The following is a 22,965-nucleotide window of genomic DNA, read 5'->3' as shown; positions in this document are numbered from 1 at the left end:
GCGACACACAACACTTTCATTACACAGAATACATAACGCTTTCCCATTGCGTTCAATCACTCCAAATGACTCTGTCCAGGCCTCTTGGAATGATCTTCCACTATCTGGTTTTGCCTTTTTTGCTGTACTCATTTTTGGGTGTTCAAGACTTGGAGTCTACAAAAAGACAAAAATTTAAAAAAATGAAGTACCCAATACAAATCTATCCCTACACCAAAAATAGCAAACATTTATTAGTTAACACTAAAGAAATTGATATTCCCTTTTTGGGGAATTTGAATAAATAAGAGGCTTAAAGCTGGGCTGGCCCTGGAAGACTCCTCTATGATCACAGAATCATAGAGTTGGAAATTTCTTCTAGAAATGAGGCTTGGGGGAAGCTAGGTAGACAGACAGAGATACATCCTGGCATGACAGGAGGGTCAAAGATATGGCCCACGTCTGAGAACAAAGCCACTGTAGTACCAGCCACATGGGACACCTGAAGCTTCATGGACCTTTGTCTATCAAGGTCAGTACTGCAAAGCAGGTGTTCTACCGTTGAACCATGTCCCCCACACCCAGAGGGGGCCCAGAGGCCCACCGGCGGCGACTCCCCCTGCCCCAAATCCCTGGGGGGGTTGCATGCATTTGGTGCCTCCCCTCCTCTAGTGTCCCCCCACTCACCCCCGCCCCCATCCCTTGCACTTACTCGCTGGTCACTGCAATCCCCCGGCACGGCTGGACTCGAGCAGGAGGGCACTACCGCGGCACATGGACGGCCCTGCGAGCCTGGAGGTTGGGGAGGGACGCCGTCGGTCCCGATGGAGCCAGTCCGCCCGGCCGACTCTCCCTGCTGGTCGGACACATGAAGCTGCCTTATACTGAATCACACCCTCGGTCCATCAAAGTGAGTATTGTCTGCTCAGATAGGCAGCAGCTCTCCAGGGTCTCAGGCTGAGGTCTTTCACATCACCTAATTGCCCAGTCCCTTGAACTGGATTCCCCCCCACCCCACCCATCAAAGATGAACATCCCGCAGCGGCCGCGGAGGGATGGACGTTGACGCCGCCCCTCCCCCCCCCACCTGGCTCCACAGCGACTCCTTCCTGCCAGCCGGATCCCCGCCCCCGTTCCCACCGCATCACCTCCGCGTTCCCGCAGCCCGCCAGCGCCTGGCTCAAGGTCACGCCGAGAGACCGAGGCTCCCCGCGCCCCCTACCCCGGGGATGCCCCAAGCCATACTGGATCCACGCAGGGGTCCTGGCGGGCCGGCCCGGCGGCTCTCCCCGACACCGTTGAGCCTGCCAGGATCAGGCTGGCCCTCCTCATTCCGCTGCTGGGCGGCCGGGGGGCTGGACGTGCCCGGCGGCAAGGGGGACCCACCGCTGCCGCAGCCGTTGCTGTCCTGTTCCCAGCCATCCCAGAACCAGGGCCGACCCCCTAGCCACAGCCCCTCCCAAGAAAGTTTCCCGGCTCTTGGCGGCAGCATCGGGAGGAAGCAGCAGTACACGGTCAAAGCAGGAAAGAAGGAGGCGAACTTACCGGGCGGCTCGGCCTGCTCCCCCCCCTCCCTTTGCATGCCTCGGCGCCGGAGTCACCTCCTACACCGCCGGATTTACAGCGCCGAGCTGCTGCTGCCGCTGCCGGGTGTGGGAGAGCCTCCGGGGGCGGCAGGCAGGCAGCTCCTGCCTCAACCAGAAAAACCACGAGGCACCGCTAGGCACGCCGGGAACCACTAGGCTACAGCCTCCCCCATCCGGGGCGGGGCAGAGCCGGAAAGGCCAGTGGCTTGGAGGAACAGCTGAGCCACGGCCACAGCTCAGCTGAGAGAGGGAGGGGCGAGGAACAGCTGAGCTGCGGCCTCAGCTGAGCCACGCGTACCGATGGAGAGGGCTACGCACGCCAGAGTCGGCACGCGTGCCATAGGTTCGCCAACACGGATCTATTGCAATAGCCGTGATCAAACAAAAATGCCTCATCGACCATAACTGGAGACAAATGTGTGTGTGTTTTCTATGTACATGTGTAATACATGATTCACTGTAAGATGGGGAGGCATGATCTGATGTCGTTTACCTTACGGTAAACCAGAAGGAAGTTATATAAAATCAAAAGAACGATATCTGTTTGAAGGAGAGCGGATCATTCTGGCATTTGAGTTAAAAGTGTAACTGTGTATGTTGCTAAGGCAATAAAACACATAATGTGGGGGCTGGAGCTCATCTAAACCTCACCGAGGTTTTGCAGTGTCCAGGCCATCTTTCTAAGACATTCTTAAAGTAGTGTGTAAGACTTTGTAAGAGATTCTAAAAGTGTATGTTGCTAAGGCAATAAACATATAATATATTAAGAGATCTGGGGATTTACAAAGCAAGGCAGTTCTTGCACTTTCTGCAATACCACCACCAAGGATACTTAACACTGTCAATCAGTCAGAGGAGGAGGGGGACATCATCACTTGCGCATATGAATATGCCCTTTTCCTAAAACACAAACTGAAATTTTAATGCCAAAATAAAAATTAGCTGTTTTTTTTTTTAAAAAAAAAACAGGTCTCCAAATTGATTATGACAGCTGCTGAGAGAATCATGTACAGGCAAAAAAAAAACCATGCAGGCAAAAAGACACAGGCTCTGTTCTGTAAACTGAGGGGCTCATTTGCATGGCCTTTGACAGACAGTTTTCCTTGAGCTTCAGTTCCACCACTGCTCACTGGTAATAATTAAGAATCAAATGAGATTTTGGAAGACTGAGAATGACAATAGTGAACCTTTTTTCAGACCTTCAGTTTTAGTACTCCAGCTGCATGTAATGGGAGGGCATGCTGCCCTGATATGTGCATTTCCCATTTTGTGTGACCTTGAGGAGGGCGGGGTTTGTGGAGGGGAGGGACTTCAATGCCATAGACTCCAATTGCCAAAGTGGCCATTTTTCTCCAGCTGAACTGATCTCTGATTGGCTGGAGATCAGTTGTAATAGCAGGAGATTTCTCCAGCTAGTACCTGGAGGTTGGCAACCCTATGTGGCACTGATTTTTTAAACATTTTCCCCCTGCTGGCCCTTGGTGGGCTGGAAGATGATGGAGAGGGAGGCTGGGAGCAGGCATGCTCAGTTTCTGCACACTTCAGGGATTGCTATGCTTGTTCACCATACCTGAAAAAAGCAACCCTTTTTTTTTTTTTTACAAGGGGCATAAACAAAATAGCCCAACGAAAGTAATCTTTGGCCTGTAGTTTTTGCTATTGGCGGACACTGCAGGCCACTTTCCATAAAGAGAAAAGCACTTGTGGAAACGGCAGCCCAGCTCAAAAAAGGGCCGGGGAAGGGAAGCTTCCTTTGTGAGCTGCTGCACAACAGATGGGGGCTACACACAGAAAAGTCGATAATCTGTGGATTAAAGTCTCCCTAATTACGTACTGATTACAGCTATATTGTGGAGAGAGATAAAATGGGCAGACGCAATCATATCTATTCTAAGCAAGCACCAGATGGCCTTTGACCTGGAAGTCCTTCTTCCCATTAGGAACAGTCTGCAGCCACGTGCTGGCTTTCCTTAAGAAAAGCTCTCACACAAATTTCAGAGAAAATCAAGAAATAAATTTAAATAATGTAAGCTGGGACACTATTTTAATATTTGTATTAATTTCACACATGCTTTTGAGTGTTAAAATAAAAATAGTTATTTTGTTCATTTACTTCTACCCTGACCTTCTCCCCAATGGTGACCCAAAACGGCTTACATAGTTCTTTTATCCTCACAACAACCCTGTAAGGTAGGTAAGGATGAAAGTGTGTGACTAATCGAAGGTCACCTAGCAAGCTTAATTCCTTTATACTGAGCAGGCTTTAAATTTTTTAATTGTATATTCTAAATTTAATAGGGGATGTGGAATGGTATACTTTAGCCCAGTCATGTCAGATCTTGGAAACTAAGCAGGGTCGGTACTTGGATGAGAGACCATCAAGGAAGACTCTGTGGAGGAAGAAAATGGCAAACCACTTCTGCATCTCACTTGCTTTGAAAGCCCTCTGGGGTCACCATAAGTCAGCTGCGACTTGAGAGCAATTTACATACACCATTTTAACCATCTGCCATTTTGCAAAATGTATTGCATCCTTTTCAATTTTGTTTTTAAAACATACTAACAATACTTTTTACATACTAAGAACCCTACCCCTGGATAATTATTTTTGAACAGGTGTCAATGTTATTGTTTAGAAAGTCTTTGTAATACCAACAACAACAAAAACACCTAGTTGATACACTGAAGAATCTGTAAGCAGATCTCCACATTTGTATTGCTAAATAGCAATGGGGGGAGGGGTTGGATTTGGGCAGTGGTGCAGTGGGGGTTAATTCTACACCCTGTATTGTTTTCCCAAACTCAAATACCCACCAGGGGCTATGAGCTTACAACCACGCTGTATGTTTTCCCCCAGGGCAAACAGCAGCTCCCAAGAATCATTAGAGGCAGCGCCAGCATCAGCATACATGTAGTTGTAGCAGCTGCCATGGTCCAGAGCTTCTGATGGGACCCACTGTTACTTACCCATGTACCTCCCCTGCAGGGGCGTAGACTTTCCAATTTCCCAGGGCGGGGGCTGGGGCTGGGCCAGAGGAATTGCTATGACATCACAGGGAGGAGCCAGTGACATCACAGGGAGGAGCCTCAGTTGCCACTATCTATGGAGGCAGGGCCATGGGGAATTTAGGGAGGGGATGCTCAGAAATGTAGGGGGGCTTCAACAAATTATCTTCAGAGAGCTGAAATACAGCTTTAACTTTTAATTAAAAATGCAAACTGTTTATTTCTTTAAATTTTAAAAATTACAGTAAAATCAAATACTCTCCTAATCCCATATTGCCCCTTCTGCTGCTGCACAAGCATTCACTCCTGCCATATCCCACCTGTCCTTCCCTTCTATACTGCTGGATGCAGGTGTACAAGAAGTATCTTCAGCATCAGAAAGGACTTTCCTTTTTCTGGATGGTGGACTGAAAACAATGCAAAGGAAAACACTGTGATTCTGAAGGAGGAGAAATTATATATTAAAAAGATCAGAGAACAGAGATTTACCACCTCCTCATGAAGGGGGTAAAAGTTAGAAATAATACAAAACAAACTTACCTAAAATTAAAATACAAAAGAACCTTGGACACAGTCTAAATATTCTGGCATGTACACATTAGATGCTATATGTAGGTCCTTGGCAAATATATTAAAACATCTGCTATGAAAAGCTTGCCTGGGTTGTGAAAGCAGGTGTAATCCCTGCAGCTTCTAACATTTTGTAATAGCATTTCAAATTCGCCAAAGTATTTTAAAGCCTTTTATCCAAACAACCACCATGCAAAGTAAGCCACAGTGTAATAATACTCATATATGTTTGAAACCAGTCCATGTTAGCTGTAGCTGCCTAGGTGGTGAACCATTGCCAATGCAGAACCTACTTGAACAACTCTTTAGAGTGTAGACATTTTAAAAAGAAGGCTTAACAGACTTGCTGGGGCCATTAATTAACTTTTAAAAGGAACTGGTTCAGCATCCAGTTCAGCAAACATTACAAAATCACCAGTAGGCCTTTTCAGGTGCCCCCCATAGCACATAAGGATGATTCAAAATAGCATCCCTTTTCTGTCCCAGGGTCGTCCTGAACTGAATAATAAGCCAATGAGTAGACCTGAACTCCGCGGTGGTGGTGGTGGTGGGGAGCCACCAAGTGACATTTATGTTGTATCCAGCCCTCCTCACAAATGAGAGCCTCCTTGTTGTTTCAGAACACAAGAACAGGAAACTACACACACTTCAGCAATTCTCCAAAAAGTACAGGGGCTGAAAAGGTCCAAACAGGCAGAGGCTGCTGCAACTAAAAAGCACAAAAAACTTCCTGATCCATAACACCTTTTAAAAAGACACTTCAGAATTGTGTCAGCTCGGAGCCTCCAAATTCAGAACAGCTCTTTTCTAGGGAGGCTGAAGTTGGTTCCCAGTTCGTTCCCTATTCCCAGTTCCTTATTCGCATTTCCTAGTTCCTGGAGGATATTGAGGACAATTTAAAAGCTCTGCAACCCAAAATAAGGATTGGACCACCACATACCATACATCCACACATTCAAGAGACTGTGCCCTCTGAGGGGGCACACTGAGGCTCAGCTGCACCCCAAAACAATATTTGGATCCCCAACATGAGGCATTTCAAGAGGACATACAGTGTCTGTATGTGCATTTGTCCTGGGGGCACCCCACTTGGGAGCAGCTGGCACAAGAACCGGACTTTGGCTCAGGACCAGCATACTCCTCCTCGGAGGGCACAGCCACCTGAATGTGGGGGTGTATTATATGTCATGGTCCAATCCTTATTTTGGGATGCAGAGCTTTTAAATTGTCCTGAATACCATTCAGGAACTAGGAAATGTGAATAAGGAACTGGGAATAGGGAATGAACTGGGAACCAACTTACTTCAGCCTCCTTCTTTTCTAAGGCTGTGGCTGCAACCTAACTCCCTTGTTAGGGGGAGAAATTGAAATAAGAGTTTAGGAGTACCTGAAGCAGCCCCCCCTTAGTACCATGAAAAAAAAATGTTCTCAGTCAAGGATGCATATGATAGCCCCACCCCATGCCTAGCAAAAAATGACAACAGCAGCAAGCAAGCAAACAAAGCTATTTCAACAAGGAAATCCCCAGTGTTCCATCCAAACTGCAATGAAATGATAACATAACTGAAAAGTAAAATAAAATACTCACTTTCCCCCCTTTGTGGATAGATAATGGGTAGCTGTGTTGTGTTTGTCTGTCTGAAGTAGAAAAAAGCAAGAGTCCAGTTGCACCTTACAGACTAACAGAGTGGTCAGCTGCAGTACTGCAGTCCAAGCTCTGCTCACGACCTGAGTTTGATCCCAACAGAAGTCGGTTTCAGGTAGCCGGCTCAAGGTTGACTCAGCCTTCCATCCTTCCGAGGTCGGTCAAATGAGGACCCAGCTTGCTGGGGGTAAAGGGCAGATGACTGGGGAAGGCAATGGCAAACCACCCCATAAAACAAAGTCTGCCTAGTAAATGTCGGGATGTGACATCACCCCATGGGTCAGGAATGACCCGGTGCTTGCAATGGGGAACTTTACCTTTTTTGGAATGCAGACTCGATTTACATCTGTGTGAGAACTGAGTAACCCCCTGCTCCTCTCAGGAAGCCATTTGTTGTCAAGGTAACAGATGGTCAATTGCAAATAGCTTTATCTTGTCTCAGAGAGCCCCAGGCATTTTCTCACCTTGGTGCCTCTCTGATGCAAGCCAGTTGTAACTTCTTTTGGGTCAGCAATTTGACATATTATACATACTAGCAAACTGGAACAAAGCTCCTAAGAATAATGGAAATTGTAATATGATATAACAGGAAGGTAGGATAGGACTGTGCTTTAGCTGCCATTGTAACTGAGCCCCCCATATGGGCACTGGTTGCTGGAAAGGGCTCACACACCCCTTGCCAAGTTGGGGGGCACGAGCCCTGGAGCCGCCCCAAAGATTACGCCTATGCTCCCCTGCCACCTGTCTGTGTGCCCCTCCCTGACCATTCGCTTGCACGCACTCCACCATCGAGGCACCCAACTTCCCAGCATTGATGGAGAAGTGAAAGTGGGTGGCAGCACACAGGAGCAGCATTCCGGGCAGCCACCACAGCAGAACTACCAGCTTCACGCACTGGTAGTGTTGCCAGGTTCCTCTTTGCCACCGGCGGGAAGTTTGGGGGGCAGAGCCTGAGGAGGGCAGGGTTTGGGGAGGGGAGGGACTTCAAAAGCTTGGCAATTGGACTTCAGAAGTCCAATTGCCAAAGCAGCCATTTTCTCCAGGTGAACTGATCTCTATCGGCTGGAGATCAGTTGTAATAGCAGGAGATCTCCTGCTAGTACCTGGAGGTTGGCAACCCTACTCATAGCTCCGAAAGACAGTGCCATTCCAAGAATCCTACACTCTATTAGGACTCTGTTAGCAGCAGGGAGGGAATAGCATCTGAACAATGTTCTTCAAAATACCCCCAAGCTTTGACACATGCAAAAGAAGGAGGCCTCAGGACCACATTGCCATGATGACCTAACTCTTTTACTATGTCTTTACATCATAAATTCAGCCTGGGACCTCTCCACAAAAAGCCTATGTCCGTCCCAATGTGTTCGCCCTGCTTTTGTATAAGTGGGTAGTGAGTCAGCTCATACATCATTCATTCTTTGCATAAATAACAGGACTTATTCTTCTCAGTTAATTGCATGCTGGGCCTTCAAAAATTTTAAGAGACAACCTGTCTCCCACCCTTGGATCCAGACATTCTTTTCAGAGTCAAATTCAAAAAACAGGCTTTGAGTCTTTGACTGCTGGCAGTTCTATCTAGAGTTTCCCCTGTCTCCTTAATAACTGGAGAGGAAAGGCATGTTGAAGTTCCTATAGCACTTTGTTGAGAATCATTAATCACAAACTTCATATAAAAAGAATAAAACAAAAAGATTATCTCTTCCTCCCCACCCCCAAACAAAGAGTTTAAGCAGTATTTGTTGACATTTTAGCCCACTCCATACCCAAGCTCTAGGTTAATACCAGTCTTAGAAACAATGTGTATCATAAACACTAACATTAACCTAACAGACCAAAACATAATAGGTATTAATAAAAACTATAATTTTATTAATTCTTTGATGAACTCTCAGCATGTCACTGTAAATATACTTGGTGCTGAAATACGACAAAGAAATACCGACTTGAGAGTGGTCTTTCTTAAACTTGATAGAGGTGGTGGGCCACAGGGTAACAGGTGGCATCTGGAACAAGTAGGCCGAAGCAACACATTTTAACCTGACATAGGCTGGTTTGTACAGGTGCCAGCACTTGGTTTCTCATCACTTACTCAACACTTGATGACTCAGGGCCAAAGAAGATGATACAGCATCCCTAGGGACACCACCACCATTTTACTGTTGGAATTCCCTCACTTGATGAATGGCACAGCAGTCCAATCCTGTTTGGGACCATGGTGGGAGGGGGCGCCTGTCATCTGCCCATCCCATTTTCAGGAGCCCAAACTTCCAGAGGTGCCATATTGCTTAGTTTGGTCCTCACTAATGCACATTTACTCAACTGAAAACCATTGTGTTTGAGACATGAAGTGATACGAAGGTTTGCCTGGGTTTCATGGTCCATGATGGCGGTGTGCAGAGCACCTCTAGGTGCTGCAGACATAAAGTGGTGTGCATGCATATTGAAAGGAAGCCCCACAGAGAAAAGTGATGCCGCGCCAGCAAAAACCTGGTGCAGCATCGCTGAAGTGTAAGGGGGTGTTCCCAGCCTGAAAGGGGTTAGCAGGCTGCCTACTGGCAGCCCCACCCCCATAACACCACAGGAATGCCTCCCAGGACATCAGTGCAAGGACTTGCGGCACTAAGACACTGGCGGGAGGCTGAGCCGGCGTCCCAGGGCCGCGTTACCATGGCAGTCCTGGGAGGCTGGTGCAAGTGGCACTACGCCAGCATCCTTGCCAGTTTGCATGGCACAAGTGGCACAGATGCCGGCGTAGGGGCCTGGGCACCTCCTAAGCCCATTCGACCCCAGGCTCAGGAATGGGCTGTTAGTTTGGCATTTACAAAGTCACTTCTGTTGCAATGTAATGTAAGCTTGCCACCTTAACATCTGACATAGAAACACAACAGATGACAAATATCGGTAGTATCATTTACTCACTTACAACTTGCTAGTCTATGCAGCAACACTTTCAGTTAACAAACAAACAATATCTTGGGTGCACACACACACAAAACAGACTTGGATCCTGCTGGAACTTTCTAGCAAAACTTTTTTACCACTCAGGCCTGCCAGTTTTCCACTAGGGGCAGGGCATCCCCCAACTCTGGTCCTGTTTCCCACTAGCACTGCAGCCAGTGGAAGAAAGATAACCTGGGGGGGAGGGCGTTGCTGGTGGTGGGACGTCACTTCCAGGAAAGTCTGGAAATGACATTAGTCCTCTTCAGGAATTGCTTCAAACTCAGTGGTTTTACCACAGAGGTTCCAGAGATTTCTAGAGAGGACTGGCATCACATCCAGGCTTTCCCCTTAAGTGACATCATGCAGTTACTGATGGCACCCCCAATGTTCCCCCCCAGACTCCCACTGGTTGCCAGCCAGTGGCAACCCTATTGCCACTGCAGCCCAAAATGCCACCCAAATCCTGCTCCTTGGGGATGGCGGAAAGTGGGCACCGTTACATATGATTATGGAAATTTTTGAATTCGGGGGGGGGGAGTTGTGGGAACAGCAGTTACAATGACAGATAATATTTTTTAAAAACTGTTTGGAAGATCCGGGACAACATTTAGTTTCATTAATAGAGCTCCCAGCATTTTTTCCCTTTAAAAAACATTTGCCTGCATCAGTATATGAATTTGCCCTGACACAGCAAATGGTGGCTTCCTGGGGCAGTTTCAGATTTGGAAAAGGGTTCTCAATCACATCCCCCACCTGCAATCCTGGTAGGAATCCCTCTGGGAGCTCTGTTGACAAATTCCCAGTTCTTCATGTGTAAACTGGCCTTTAGCCTGGTGTAATAAATAGCTGAACACTTATCTTGTTTTTTCTTGTATTTGGGGCCTAACTCAGACTGTTTCTCCTGGATGAAAAACCAACTGGCTAATCCCAGGTTTTCCCGCTCCTGCAGGTAGGGTTGCCAACCTCCAGGTAGTAGCTGGAGATCTCCTGCTATTACAACTGATCTCCAACTGATCAGTTCCCCTGGAGAAAATGGCCCCTTTGGCAATTGGACTCTATGGCATTGAAGTCCCTCCCCTCCCCAAACCCTGCCCTCCTCAGTCTCCGCCCCTAAAACCTCCCACTGGTGGCAAAGAGGGACCTGGCAACCCTAAGCTAGCAGGAGAAAAAATGTTTTTAAAAAGCTGTTCGCGTGGCATGCCACTTCCACTTTCCCCTAGAAATTATGCCATGCAGTTGCTCAACAGCTAGGGTTGCCAGGTGCCCCTCTGGCAGCAGGAGGAGCTTTCTGGGGCTGAGATGATGCAACTCGGAAGTGACACAGATGCTCTAGCAATCTCCTCTGAAAACTATGGTTTCCATAGAGTTTTTGAGGAGTGCACCAGAGCATCTGCATCACTTCCAGGTCAACCCAGAAGTAATGGGGAACACTCTAGCAATCTCCTATGAAAACTCTGTGGAAACCATAAAGTTTTTAGGGGGAGAGTACTAGAGCATCCCATTCACTTCTGGATTTTCCCGGAAGTGGCAATTGCTTCCCCTCTTCAGCTGGCCCCTCTTCCGCCACTGACCAGCTGAGGGTCGGCGGGCAGCCTAGTCAATACCAGGCAATTGGCAAACCTCTCAACAGCACCCCACCAGTTCTTGTGCCATGCCTGGCAACCCTAGGCCTTGCTCTGAAAGCAGTATGTACCTTGCTGACCTTTCAGTGCTGCATAACTGCTGTAAAGCTGCTGTAAAGCTCTCTGCAGAAACATGCAGTGAGACACTCACTCTGAAAAAAGTAAAAGCCTCTTTGGCTTATTACTGAATGTGCTTTTTCAACAGGCTAGGACAGTGGAGAATTATGCAAGCAGATAAACACACTCTTCAGACTTGATTTACTTCTAAGTTCCATGTTCAGAAACTTGTGCACACATCATTCCCCCACCCCATAGGCACATATCCTTTTCAACAGTTCTGTTGTTTTTAGACCAATCTGGCATGCATAGGGTTTTGCTGTATTTATAACTTTGGAAAATAATTTCATGAAAGAGATACGACACATCCAAGAGACTTAATTTAAGACCATAGGAATGGCAATATCTTCCAAATATTTATAGTATAAACCCCACAGCCTATGGTAGATAAGCTGCATGAATTCCTTTGTATATGAACAGGGTGCTTATAAGTAACCGGCTCTTCCACTATTTCTTGCTAAATTCATGCTGGAACAATTGTAACGTTATCAATGACCTTTGTTCTGAAAAATTATTCAACCATTCTCTCTTGGCAGGAAAAGAAAACTGTGTCTGTTTCCTTCCTTTAAATGTGTTGACCTTGCATGGATTAAGCTTTTTGAAAGATGGAAATACTGCCTTGAAATTCCTACCACTTTAGGAGTATATTCAAATCCATGCACACAATTCTGAATGGAAAACTATTATTAGACGTTTTAGGATTTAAACCTCAGCTTCTACGGGAGGAGTGTAACTGATCCTCTCTTCAGGTACAGAGGAGAATAGGAGCACGTAATGTCAGCTTTTGGTATTGACAGGCATTATATAGCTTCAGAACTGGTGGTAGGGTTGCCAGCTCTGGGTTGGAAAATACCTGGAGATTTTGGGGGCGGAGCCTGAGGAGGGCGGGGTTTGGAGAGGGGAGGGACTTCAATGCCATAGAGTCCAATTGCCAAAGTGGCCATTTTCTCCAGGGGAACTGATCTCTATCAGTTGTAATAGCAGGAGATCTCCAGCTAGTACCTTGAGGTTGGCAAGCCTAGCTATACACGTCCCTAGAAACATTAGAAAACAGGCTTTGAGGACTAGACACACTGCCTTCTCATGCCCCGGATCTGGATAAAAATTTTTAAAGGACAGTCAATATTCAACGAACAAATAAAAACACTGAAAACATAACTAAAAGAGGAGAAGGACAAAAATCCTAACTGGTAGTTCTGCTATAAACGCTAGGATTCTGGCCTTTGGCTGTGCCTGGTTGAAAGAACATCTTTTACTTGCTGCGGCTGCATTACCAATCCACTCCATTACCAAAGTCAGGGATCCACACACCCTCCAGGTCCAGATTCACCTATGGCTCTGCCTAGTCTTGATTGCATCAAAGTAATGCGTATGCAACAACTTGGGTTATCAACTCTGGGTTGGGAAATTCCTGGAGATTTATTTTGGGGGGGGCAAGCCTGGGGAGGGTGAGGTTTGGACAGGAATGGGAGCTCAGCAGGATATAGTGCCACAGAGTTCACTCTTCAAAGTATCCATTTTCTCCAGGGGAACTGATCTCTGTCATAAGAACATAAGAAAGGCCCTGCTGGATCAGACCAAGGCCCATCAAGGCCAGCAGTCTGTTCACACAGGGGCCAACCAGGTGCCTCTAGGAAGCCACTAACAAGACGAGTGCAGCAGCACCATCCTGCCTGTGTTCCACCGCACCCAAAATAATAGGCATGCTCCTCTGATACTAGGGAGAATAGGTATGCGGCATGACTAGTATCCATTCTAACTAATAGCCATGAATACCCCCTTTCCTCCATGAATATGTCCACTCCCCTCTTAAAGCCCTCCAAGCTGGCAGCCATCACCACATCCTGGGGCAGGGAGTGCCACAATTTAACTATATGTTGTGTGAAAAAATACTTCCTTTTATCTGTTTTGAATCTCTCACCCTCCAGCTTTAGCAGATGACCCCGTGTTCTAGTATTATGGGAGAGGGAGAAAAGCTTCTCCCTGTCCACTCTCTCCAAACCATGCATAATTTTATAGACCTCTATCATGTCTCCCCTTAGCCGCCTTCTTTCCAAGCTAAACAGCCCTAAGAGTCTTAACCGCTCCCCATAGGACAGTTGCTCTAGTGCCCTAATCATTTTGGTTGCTCTTTTCTGCACCTTCCCAAGCTCTGTAATATCCTTTTTTAGGTGCGGTGACCAGAACTGTACACAGTATTCCAAGTGTGGTCTCACCATTGATTTGTACAAGGGCAGTATGATATCAGCAGTTTTATTCTCTATTCCGCGTCTAATTATGGCCAGCATGGAATTTGCCTTTTTCACAGCAGCCGCACACTGGGTTGACATCTTCATTGAGCTATCCACTACCACCCCAAGATCCCTTTCTTGGTCTGTCGCTGCCAGCACAGATCACATCAGTGTATATGTGAAGTTGGGATTTTTTGCCCCAATATGCATCACTTTACACTTACTCACATTGAATCTCATTTGCCATTTTAATGCCCATTCTTCCAGTATCTAGAGATCCTTCTGGAGGTCTTCACAGTCCGATTTTGTTTTAACCGCCCTAATTTGGTGTCATCTGCAAACTTGGCTACTTCACTGTTTAACCCCAACTCCAGGTCATTGATGAACAGGTTGAAAAGCACCGGTCCCAACACAGATCCCTGAGGCACCCCACTGCTCACATCCCACCATTGTGAGAACTGACCATTGATTCCTACCCTCTGCTTCCTATTTTTCAGCCAGCTCTCAATCCATAAGAGGACTTGTCCTCTTATTCCATGACTATGAAGTTTGCTTAGCATTCTTTGGTGGGGGACTTTGTCAAAAGCTTTTTGGAAATCCAAATACATAGTATCCACAGGCTCATTCCTGTCCACATGCTTATTGACGCTTTCAAAAAACTCGTAATAGGTTAGTGAGACAGGACCTACCCTTACAGAAGCCATGTTGGGTTTTGCCCAGCAGACCTTGCCCTTCTATATGCTTGACAATTCTATCTTTAATAATGCTTTCCACCAATTTACCCGGAACAGACGTTAAGCTAACTGGCCTGTAATTTCCCTGGTTCCCCCTGGAACCTTTTTTATAAATGGGTGTTACATTGGCCATTCTCCAGTCCTCTGGTACAGAGGCTGATCAAAGGGACATATTACATAGCTTTGTTAGAAGTTCAGCAATTTCCCATTTGAGTTCTTGAAGAACTCTAGGATGAATACCGTCTGGTCCCTGTGACTTGTTAGTTTGCAGTTTGTCTAGACGGTCGAGGACTTCCTGCCTTGTTACCACTATTTGCCTCAGTTCCTCATTTTCCCCTCTCCAAAATCTCTGTTCAGGAGAAGGAATCTGCCCTGTATCTTCAACAGTGAAGACAGATGAGAAGAATTCATTTAGTTTTTCAGCAATCACTTTATCCTCCCTTAGAGTTCCTTTACTCCCATTGTCATCCAATGGTCCAACCGCTTCCCTAGCTGGTTTCCTACTCCTAATATACTTAAAGAATTTCTTATTGTTTGTTTTGATGTGTTTAGCAATATGCCCCTCAAAAAAATTTTTGCATCTCTAATTATCTGCTTGCATTTCCTTTGTGCAAGTTTGTGTTTGCTTCTGTTCGCCTCGTTTGGGCAAACCTTCCAGTCTCTGAAGGAAGACTTTTCCCCTCTAATTGCTTTCTTCACCTTACCCGTTAGCCATGGTGGTGACCTCTTGGACATATTACTACCTTTCCTGACCTGCGTTATACAAGCTAGCTGAGCCTCTAGTAATGTGGACTTGAGTAACCCCCAAGCCTTTTCAAGAGATTTAACCCTCCTGTTTCTTTCAACTTTCTCTTTACCCGTTTTCTCATTTTAGAGAAGTTCCCTCTTTTAAAGTCAAAGGTAATTGTGTGAGATTTCCCAGTCACTTTCCCACTTACATATAAATTAAATTTGATGCTATTGTGATCACTATTGCCAACTGGCTCAACTACATCCACATCCCACACTAAGTCACTGGCAGCACCACAGAGTATTAAATCCAGGATCGCCTCCCCTCTGGTTGGGTCTATGACCAATTGTTCAAGGGCACAGTCATTTAGGATACCTACAATTTTTATCTCTTTGGCTTGACTGGAGCATACATTTATCCAATCAATATGAGGGAAGTTGAAGTCTCCCATTATTACTACTTCATTACCTTTACATGCATCCTTAATTTCATTCTCCATCTCAAGATCACCCTGAGCCATTTGGTCAGGGGGCCGATAGAATGTCCCCAGTACTAAATCTCCTTTGGGGCCCAGAATTGTCACCCATAAGAATTCTGTGGACGAATCTGCCCTTTTTATGGTCTCTAGCTTATTAGACACTATGCCTTCCTTGATATACATAGCAAAAACCCCTCCAATACGCTCTTCCCTGTCATTTCTATACAGTTTGTAACCAGGGATGACTGTATCCCACTGGTTCTCTCCCCTCCACCAGGTTTCTGTAATGCTCACTATATCTATGTTTTCTCTTAAAACCATGCACTCTAATTCCCCCATTTTTTGCTTGGAGGCTTCTAGCATTAGCATAGAAACACCTCCACACTATTTCTCTCTTTCGACTTGCCTGGCATGTGCCTTTGGGCATCTTTAAGTGGCTAGCCATCCTTTTTTCCCCATTCCCTTTCATGTCTAATTCCTATGTGGGCAATCTGAAGCAATTTTCCCTTTGTCCATGTGCACTGAGTTTGCCCGAACCTGATGCTTCTCAGCTCCTGTCAGCTTTCCCCCCAGGTTCAGTTTAAAAGCTGCTCTGCCACCTTTTTTATATTACACGCCAGCAGTCTGGTTCCATCCTGGTTCAAGTGGAGCCCATCCCTTCTGTATAGGCCCGGCTTGTCCCAAAATGTTGCCCAGTTCCTTACAAATCTAAAGCCCTCTTCCCTACACCACCGTCTCATCCACACATTGAGACTCACCAACTGTGCCTGCCTAGCTGGTCCTGCACGTGGAACAGGTAGCATTTCTGAAAAAGCTACCTTGGAGCTACCTTTTAGTCTCCTGCCTAGCAACCTAAATTTGGATTCTAAGACCTCCGGACTACATTTCCCCATGTCGTTGGTGCCAACATGCATCACAACCACTGGCTCCTCCCCAGCACTATCTACCAGACTACCTATATGACGGGTAATGTCCGCAACCTTTGCACCAGGCAGGCAAGTCACCATGCGGTCCATGCACCCACCAGAAACCCAGCTATCTACATTCCTAAGGATTGAATCCCCCACTACAAGAAGCCCCCCTCCCCTCTGAGGCATATCCTCGGTACGAGAGGATATCAGTTCATCCACCAAGGAAGAGATACCTTCTAAGGTACCACATCCCCCTCCCTCAGTGAGATGGCCTCCTTCCCCAAGGGCTCCATCATCTGTGACTGGCATGTTGTCGTCACCTTGGGACTGGGATGTGACTGTTTCATCCCTGGAGTCCTTAGTCACCTCTCTCTCTGCCTGCCTCAGCTCATCCAGTTGAACTACCTTGGCCTCAAGGAAATGAACTCGCTTCCTGAGAGCCAGGAGCTCCCTGCACCGAGCACACACCCACAACTTCTGTCCAGCAGGCAGCTAATCATACATGTGACACTCCATGCAGTACACTGGATAGCCCCCCAACCCCTGCTGGCTTTCTACCTTCATAACTGGTATTTAATTAATTAATTAATTATATTATATTATTCTTCGGTGTTGTAACCCTGCCTTTTATTCTCTTGCACTCTTGTACCAAATAAGAACCGAGTGCCGAAGTTCCTTGCCCTGCAGCTATCTGCTGCTAATTCACATAGATATTCAAGTTGCTCGGTACTCCAACTGGATGGAGAGAATTACTCTGCCAAGATAACAAGATTTTATACTCACCCTACAGATCCACAGTCACGATCCACAGGCTAAGAGCCACAGGGCAAGAGCCTCTGGCGAGCAAGAGCCTTGGAATTTAAATGCTTACAGCCCTCACCTCTCACACACAAGCTCCAATCACAACAACCCCACTTAACAGGGTAACAATCAAGCTTTCAGGCAGCAATCAACCTTAATCACTCACTGGCACAACAATCACAACCCTCTCCCAGCAAACCTCAATTAATTTCTCAGTTTAGTTAGGCTTCCCAGCTTTTTAAGAAAGGTAAAGTTTAAACTCACCCCTACCTGTAGTCCCCAGCTCAGAGAGCAGTTGAATTCCAGGAGATCTTCAGGCCCCATTGGAGGCTGGCCACCCTAGCACAACCTACCCCATTAAATGGCTGATGAGGATTTATTTTCCTGATGTTTCATCCTGACAGTTTTTCTGAACTTGAATCCAGAAATTTCCAAGCAGAAAATGTCCTTAAGACTTTTGCCACTCATACTTACATCCTCCTATTGAACTTGTGAAGGAGAAATAGACTGGCAAGTGCACCCTCCGGTCTTTAGCAGCAAAAGAGCCTAGTAATCACTGGGAACAAGAATTCATAATTGGGTCATCTGTTTGTCGTTACTTTTCACGATTGATCCAGTAGATATTTTGAGGGTTATTCTCTCCCCACCCCATCTTCTGGATTTGGTGTATTCTGCTGACAGGGATTTTCTGTAAAATCCATCCCCTAGGGTTATTTGGCACTCAGTACAAAGGAAGAAGCCAAGAGTAAATGAATACAGAATAGATGTGAATGCTAACCTTCGCACATAAAGTCTAAACATTAGTCAGAGTAAAACACTGCTGACTGTAAGTGTATCATGTGGGAATTCTTGTGTTTGCCATGCTATTTCTTTTATTCTGCTTGGAAGCTTTTGTGCCTTACATTGGCACGATACGCTAGCAACTTCCTCGGATGGCCAAAGTCATAGAGCTCATTCATCCCTAGAACTGATCCTGTTATCTCCTGGAGCCCTTGCTTTCTTGCTTGATTTATGAATGCAGACAATTTCCTCCTGCTAGCATAGTAAGGAGCTAAGCTACTGAGTACCCTCCCCAGTGTTTATATTTGCACTGATTAAGAATCTGTTATCCCAATTTTGATGTAAATCCATGAAGGAGGTGAGATTTTTACCAAAAACCAAAACACAAAATGAGCAACAAAATGAGCTAGGCCAAAAGGGTTTCTCAAACACACACACACACTTAAATTATGAATAGATAATTAAAGATCATGGTCTTCAATAATCCTCTTCTTTGACCCTGTTCCATGTAGTGGTTCCGCAGGACTCACATGATAGCCAACCATCGTTTCACTACCCTCTCTCTGAACAAAGTATTGTACTAAAATATTGTCGAAGGCTTTCACAGTCAGAGTTCATTGGTTCTTGTAGGTTATCCGGGCTGTGTGACCGTGGTCTTGGTATTTTATTTCCTGACGTTTCGCCAGCATCTGTGGCAGGCATCTTCAGAGGAGAGACTCTGTCCTTCAGTGTTACTCCTCTGAAGATGCCTGCCACAGCTGCTGGCGAAATGTCAGGAAAGAAAATACCAAGACCTCGGTCACACAGCCCGGATAACCTACAAGAACCAAAGTATTGTACTGTTTGTATATTTATTTCCTTTTGAAATGCACAAACAGCCTTTCTTTAAGTTCTTTAAGTGGCTAACTGCAAACAAGAGAAAACAATTTAAATAATTTTAAAACCATAATCAAAAAGTAGCACAGCCGGCGTTGCACAACACAAACAGCAGCGCTGAAATAGCAAAGGGGGGGCAACTATTCAAGGCCAGCTGAAAGCAATATGTTCTCAGACGATCTGCAAAGCAGGAGCCAAGCAGAATTCTTGAGGAGAAAACATTCTGCAGCTCTTTCTTTTCAATCTCTTGAAGTCATCTGGTTCATGTTTCTTCTTCCACTTTAGGCTAACGATTATAAAATGCACTTTTTATTTCTGTCCACTTGTCTTTTGCTCACCATCTATATCTCACAGATCTCCACAGCTGCCTCAGTTCTCCACAGTGTAAAGTGACATGTGGGTAATCAGAAACCGGAAATATTTTTTGTGCTTCACTGGCAATATGTTATCAGTTTGGATAAGAAGGCAGGTGGTAGAATGCTGCATGATGAAATTTAGTAGTTTCTCCACCTGAAACAAAAATAGTAGGAAAAAAATGTTTTTGTTTCACATTCTTTGAGATTCAACGCACAACATCTAGGACATCTGTTTCCCTTGATATTTTACTTAAGAGCTAAAACATATTTTCATCTGTTATTACTTAGCCCAACAGCAGTTGTTTTTCAAAACAAACCTCAGCCAATATCTAGGTTCATTTCATGGTCAAAAGTATGTCTCTGTAGTTTTTCCTCTACTTGTTTATTTTTTCAAGTGCATGGCATAGGAAAAGAGCCCACAAGTGCTAGACGTACAATTGTGTTCCTTCTGGAATGGAGATACCGTGCGATTGCCTTTTATAGACACACAATGAAAGTGGGATCTACTTTGTTTTTACTATCTTTGACTGAAATAAATTATATATTTCCTAGTCTTTTTGCAGTCTTCTGTTCATGATATAACCCTGCAGTTTATTTTGCATGTATGACAGTTTTAAATAATGTCGTGCATTGTGACTGTCTGAGCATGACCAATAAACCATTGTTAACATATTCCCTTCCAGGACTTACATGGAAAAAGTTGATACTGATTTGAGGTCAGTAGTTAACACTAATCTTGGGTTGGAACATCTCCATGAGCTTGTGTAGAAATAAGAACTTGGGGAAACATATAGGTAAGAAACTGGCTTGCCATTTGCTCACTGGGAGTGGGAGATTTCCCAGCTCCCATCGCCCACCCTCACTGGCAGGAGGGATTTTTTTTAAAATCATCATCAGGTGACGTTACCCCACTTCCAGGAAAAACAAGTTCCTGGCAAATGGTGTGACATCACTTCTGGATTTCCCCTGGGACATGCCATCGCCAAGCAGCCCCCCCCCCCCGGTAGCCCCATCCCCTCAGACTCCCGCCAGTTGTCAGCCAGTGGCTGGCAATCTTTTTTTTTAACTCTTTAAGTTTATTTTATAACAACAACAACAAAATAAAGAAACAACAGTAGGTTAAACATCGTACAGTCGAGATATGTTTCAATACTTGGTTCCAATATATGTTCCAATAATATACATCAGTATTTTTTACAGAAATCATACCATTTGTTGTATTCACTTAGCAGAGTTTAATCAATGCAAATCATATGATAGTTTTGTGAGCATCATTTACTTCGTGATGCCCCCTTTTCCACATATTCTAGAGAAGGTAGCCATCTATTTAAAAAGTTTGTAGAGTAAGATATTTGCTACTTTGAGTTGTGAAGATACCTTATCTAAAATTAAAAGGTTCCACACCTTTTCATACCACTGCCCAGTAGAAGGCATTTTGCTTTTTTCCAGTATGAGGTCATCAGAAATTTTGCTGCCAGTGGCTGGCAATCTTAGTAAGAAACCATGTCTGACTTACTTGGTTCAACCAGTAGCTGATGGTGGTGGTACTCCTCTGTTTGCAATGTTTGTGCATATACTGGTGATGCTAAACAATGATAATGTGTACAGCAAAGGATGAACCTCCATACCACTCTAATGGAACAAAGAAGCCTTTTCTGTAGTGGCAATTATGGAATGCTCTGCCCCATGAAGTGTGTTGGGTCAGCCAAGGCTGGCTTAAGGTATTTTGCCATCCCAAGCAGGTCTAGGTGGCATGGGTCAAGGAATCCATGGGTAACTGTCCAGTCACTTCCCTGATCGATGTTGCTGAAAGCCAGGACCTGGTAATGAACAAGTGCCAGTATTCATATGTAAGACTGTGCCTATTTCCATCAATTCTCCTCTCCCTCTAAAGATGCCCACTAAACTTTTCCTGAGGGTCCACTCTGTTTCCCTGGCTGAGTGGGGCCGGCCAGCACACAAGGATCGGGACTTGGGAGAGCCCCGGAAAAAAAGTGCTGGTACTCAGTACTGGTGAGTATCACTGGAAAGAAAGAAAGAAAGAAAGAAAGAAAGAAAGAAAGAAAGAAAGAAAGAAAGAAAGAAAGAAAGAAAGAAAGAAAGAAAGAAAGAAAGAAACCCTGAGCCCAGTGCTTCTGGAGCTCACCTTGGGCCTGGACAGTGTGGTAACACAGTGGGTCTGAGACATTAACATGATTCAAGCCAGGCCCATTGCTGCCTTCCGCATCATTGCCCTTGTGAAGAAATGGGCTACTTTCCCCTTGAGGTTTAGAGGGAATCTTTTAACCATTTTTTCCCTTGGGCAGAAGGAAGGCAGGAGGCATGGCAAGTGCTTTCTGGCCCCACCTCAGTCACCTTCTTAGAAATGCAGATGGAGGTGTCAGGAGACAAAGCAGTGGGTCAAGCTCCCCCCCCCCTTTTCTCCAAGCAGGGATCAGAGACTTGGAGGTTATAAAATGTTAGAAAGGGCTCCAGGAAGAAAGTTCATGGAGGCTCCAGGAAAATCTTCTTTGACCCAGGTTGATATGGTCAGTGGGTGGAGAAAGGGAAGGATTAAAACTGCTGAGAGCCAGGAGAGAGGTCTCTTTTGGCTGGGGCACTCAGGGAAGACAGAGATCATCTGAAGTCTGGAGGAGGCAGCCCTTTTGACCATGTGCTGGCCCCAGGCGCTAAAGAAAACTCAGTGGAGACACAGAATATCCTAAGCTCAAGAGCCTCCTATTTTAAATGCCCAGGCTATCCCCATACTTCTTTACGCAGATGATGCAGTACTTTAATGCTGCACCAGAGTAGGCCTAATTCACAGTGGGTAGCCGTGTTAGTCTGTTTGCAGTAGTAGAAAAGGGCAAGAGTCCAGTAGCACCTTAAAGAGTAACAAAAATATTTTCTGGTAGGGTATGAGCTTTCGTGAGCCACAGCTCACTTCTTCAGATACAGCCTGAAGAAGTGAGCTGTGGCGCACGAAAGCTCATACCCTACCAGAAAATATTTTTGTGATTCTTTAAGGTGCTACTGTACTCTTGCCCTTTTCTGCAGAGTAGGCCTAAATCGCCTTCTGCAGGCTTTTGCAGTTTTTTGTGATGAAAACTCCTTGTTTATTAACTTTGACAAACTAAAATTATGGTGTTCTCTAAGTCCCGTAAGATCAAGTCTTGGGTGCTGAATGGAAATAATATTGAGCAGGTTAAAGTGTTCAAGTACCTTGCTGTCAACTTCCAGAGCAATTTAAAATGGAATAGCCAGGTAAACCAGGCTACTAATGCAATGAGACATTGATCTGGTGCAGTCACAAATTTCTTTTATTCCAGGGATGGCCAATATGTGCCAGCTGCTCTTAGAATTTATAAAGCGAAGCTGCTCCCCTTGTTATTTTACGGAATTCCTATTTGGGGGGTAACTCACAACCAGAAGTTAGAGTCAGCCCAGTCTATTTTGGGAATTCCCAACTGTGTCCCTTACCCCGCTTTTTGTCTAGAGACAGGGCTAGGTCTACTAGAAACTAGGGCCTGGCTACTTATTTTTAAGTTCTGGTTGAGGCTTCATTTCAGAGCCACCCCTTTGAGTTTGACGTGGCATATGCGATCGGATCACTTTGTTTTACCC

The sequence above is a fragment of the Euleptes europaea genome, chromosome 1 (assembly GCF_029931775.1).
Source record: "Euleptes europaea isolate rEulEur1 chromosome 1, rEulEur1.hap1, whole genome shotgun sequence".
NCBI classification, from domain to species: domain Eukaryota; kingdom Metazoa; phylum Chordata; class Lepidosauria; order Squamata; family Sphaerodactylidae; genus Euleptes; species Euleptes europaea.
Note: the sequence above shows the minus strand (reverse complement) of the source record.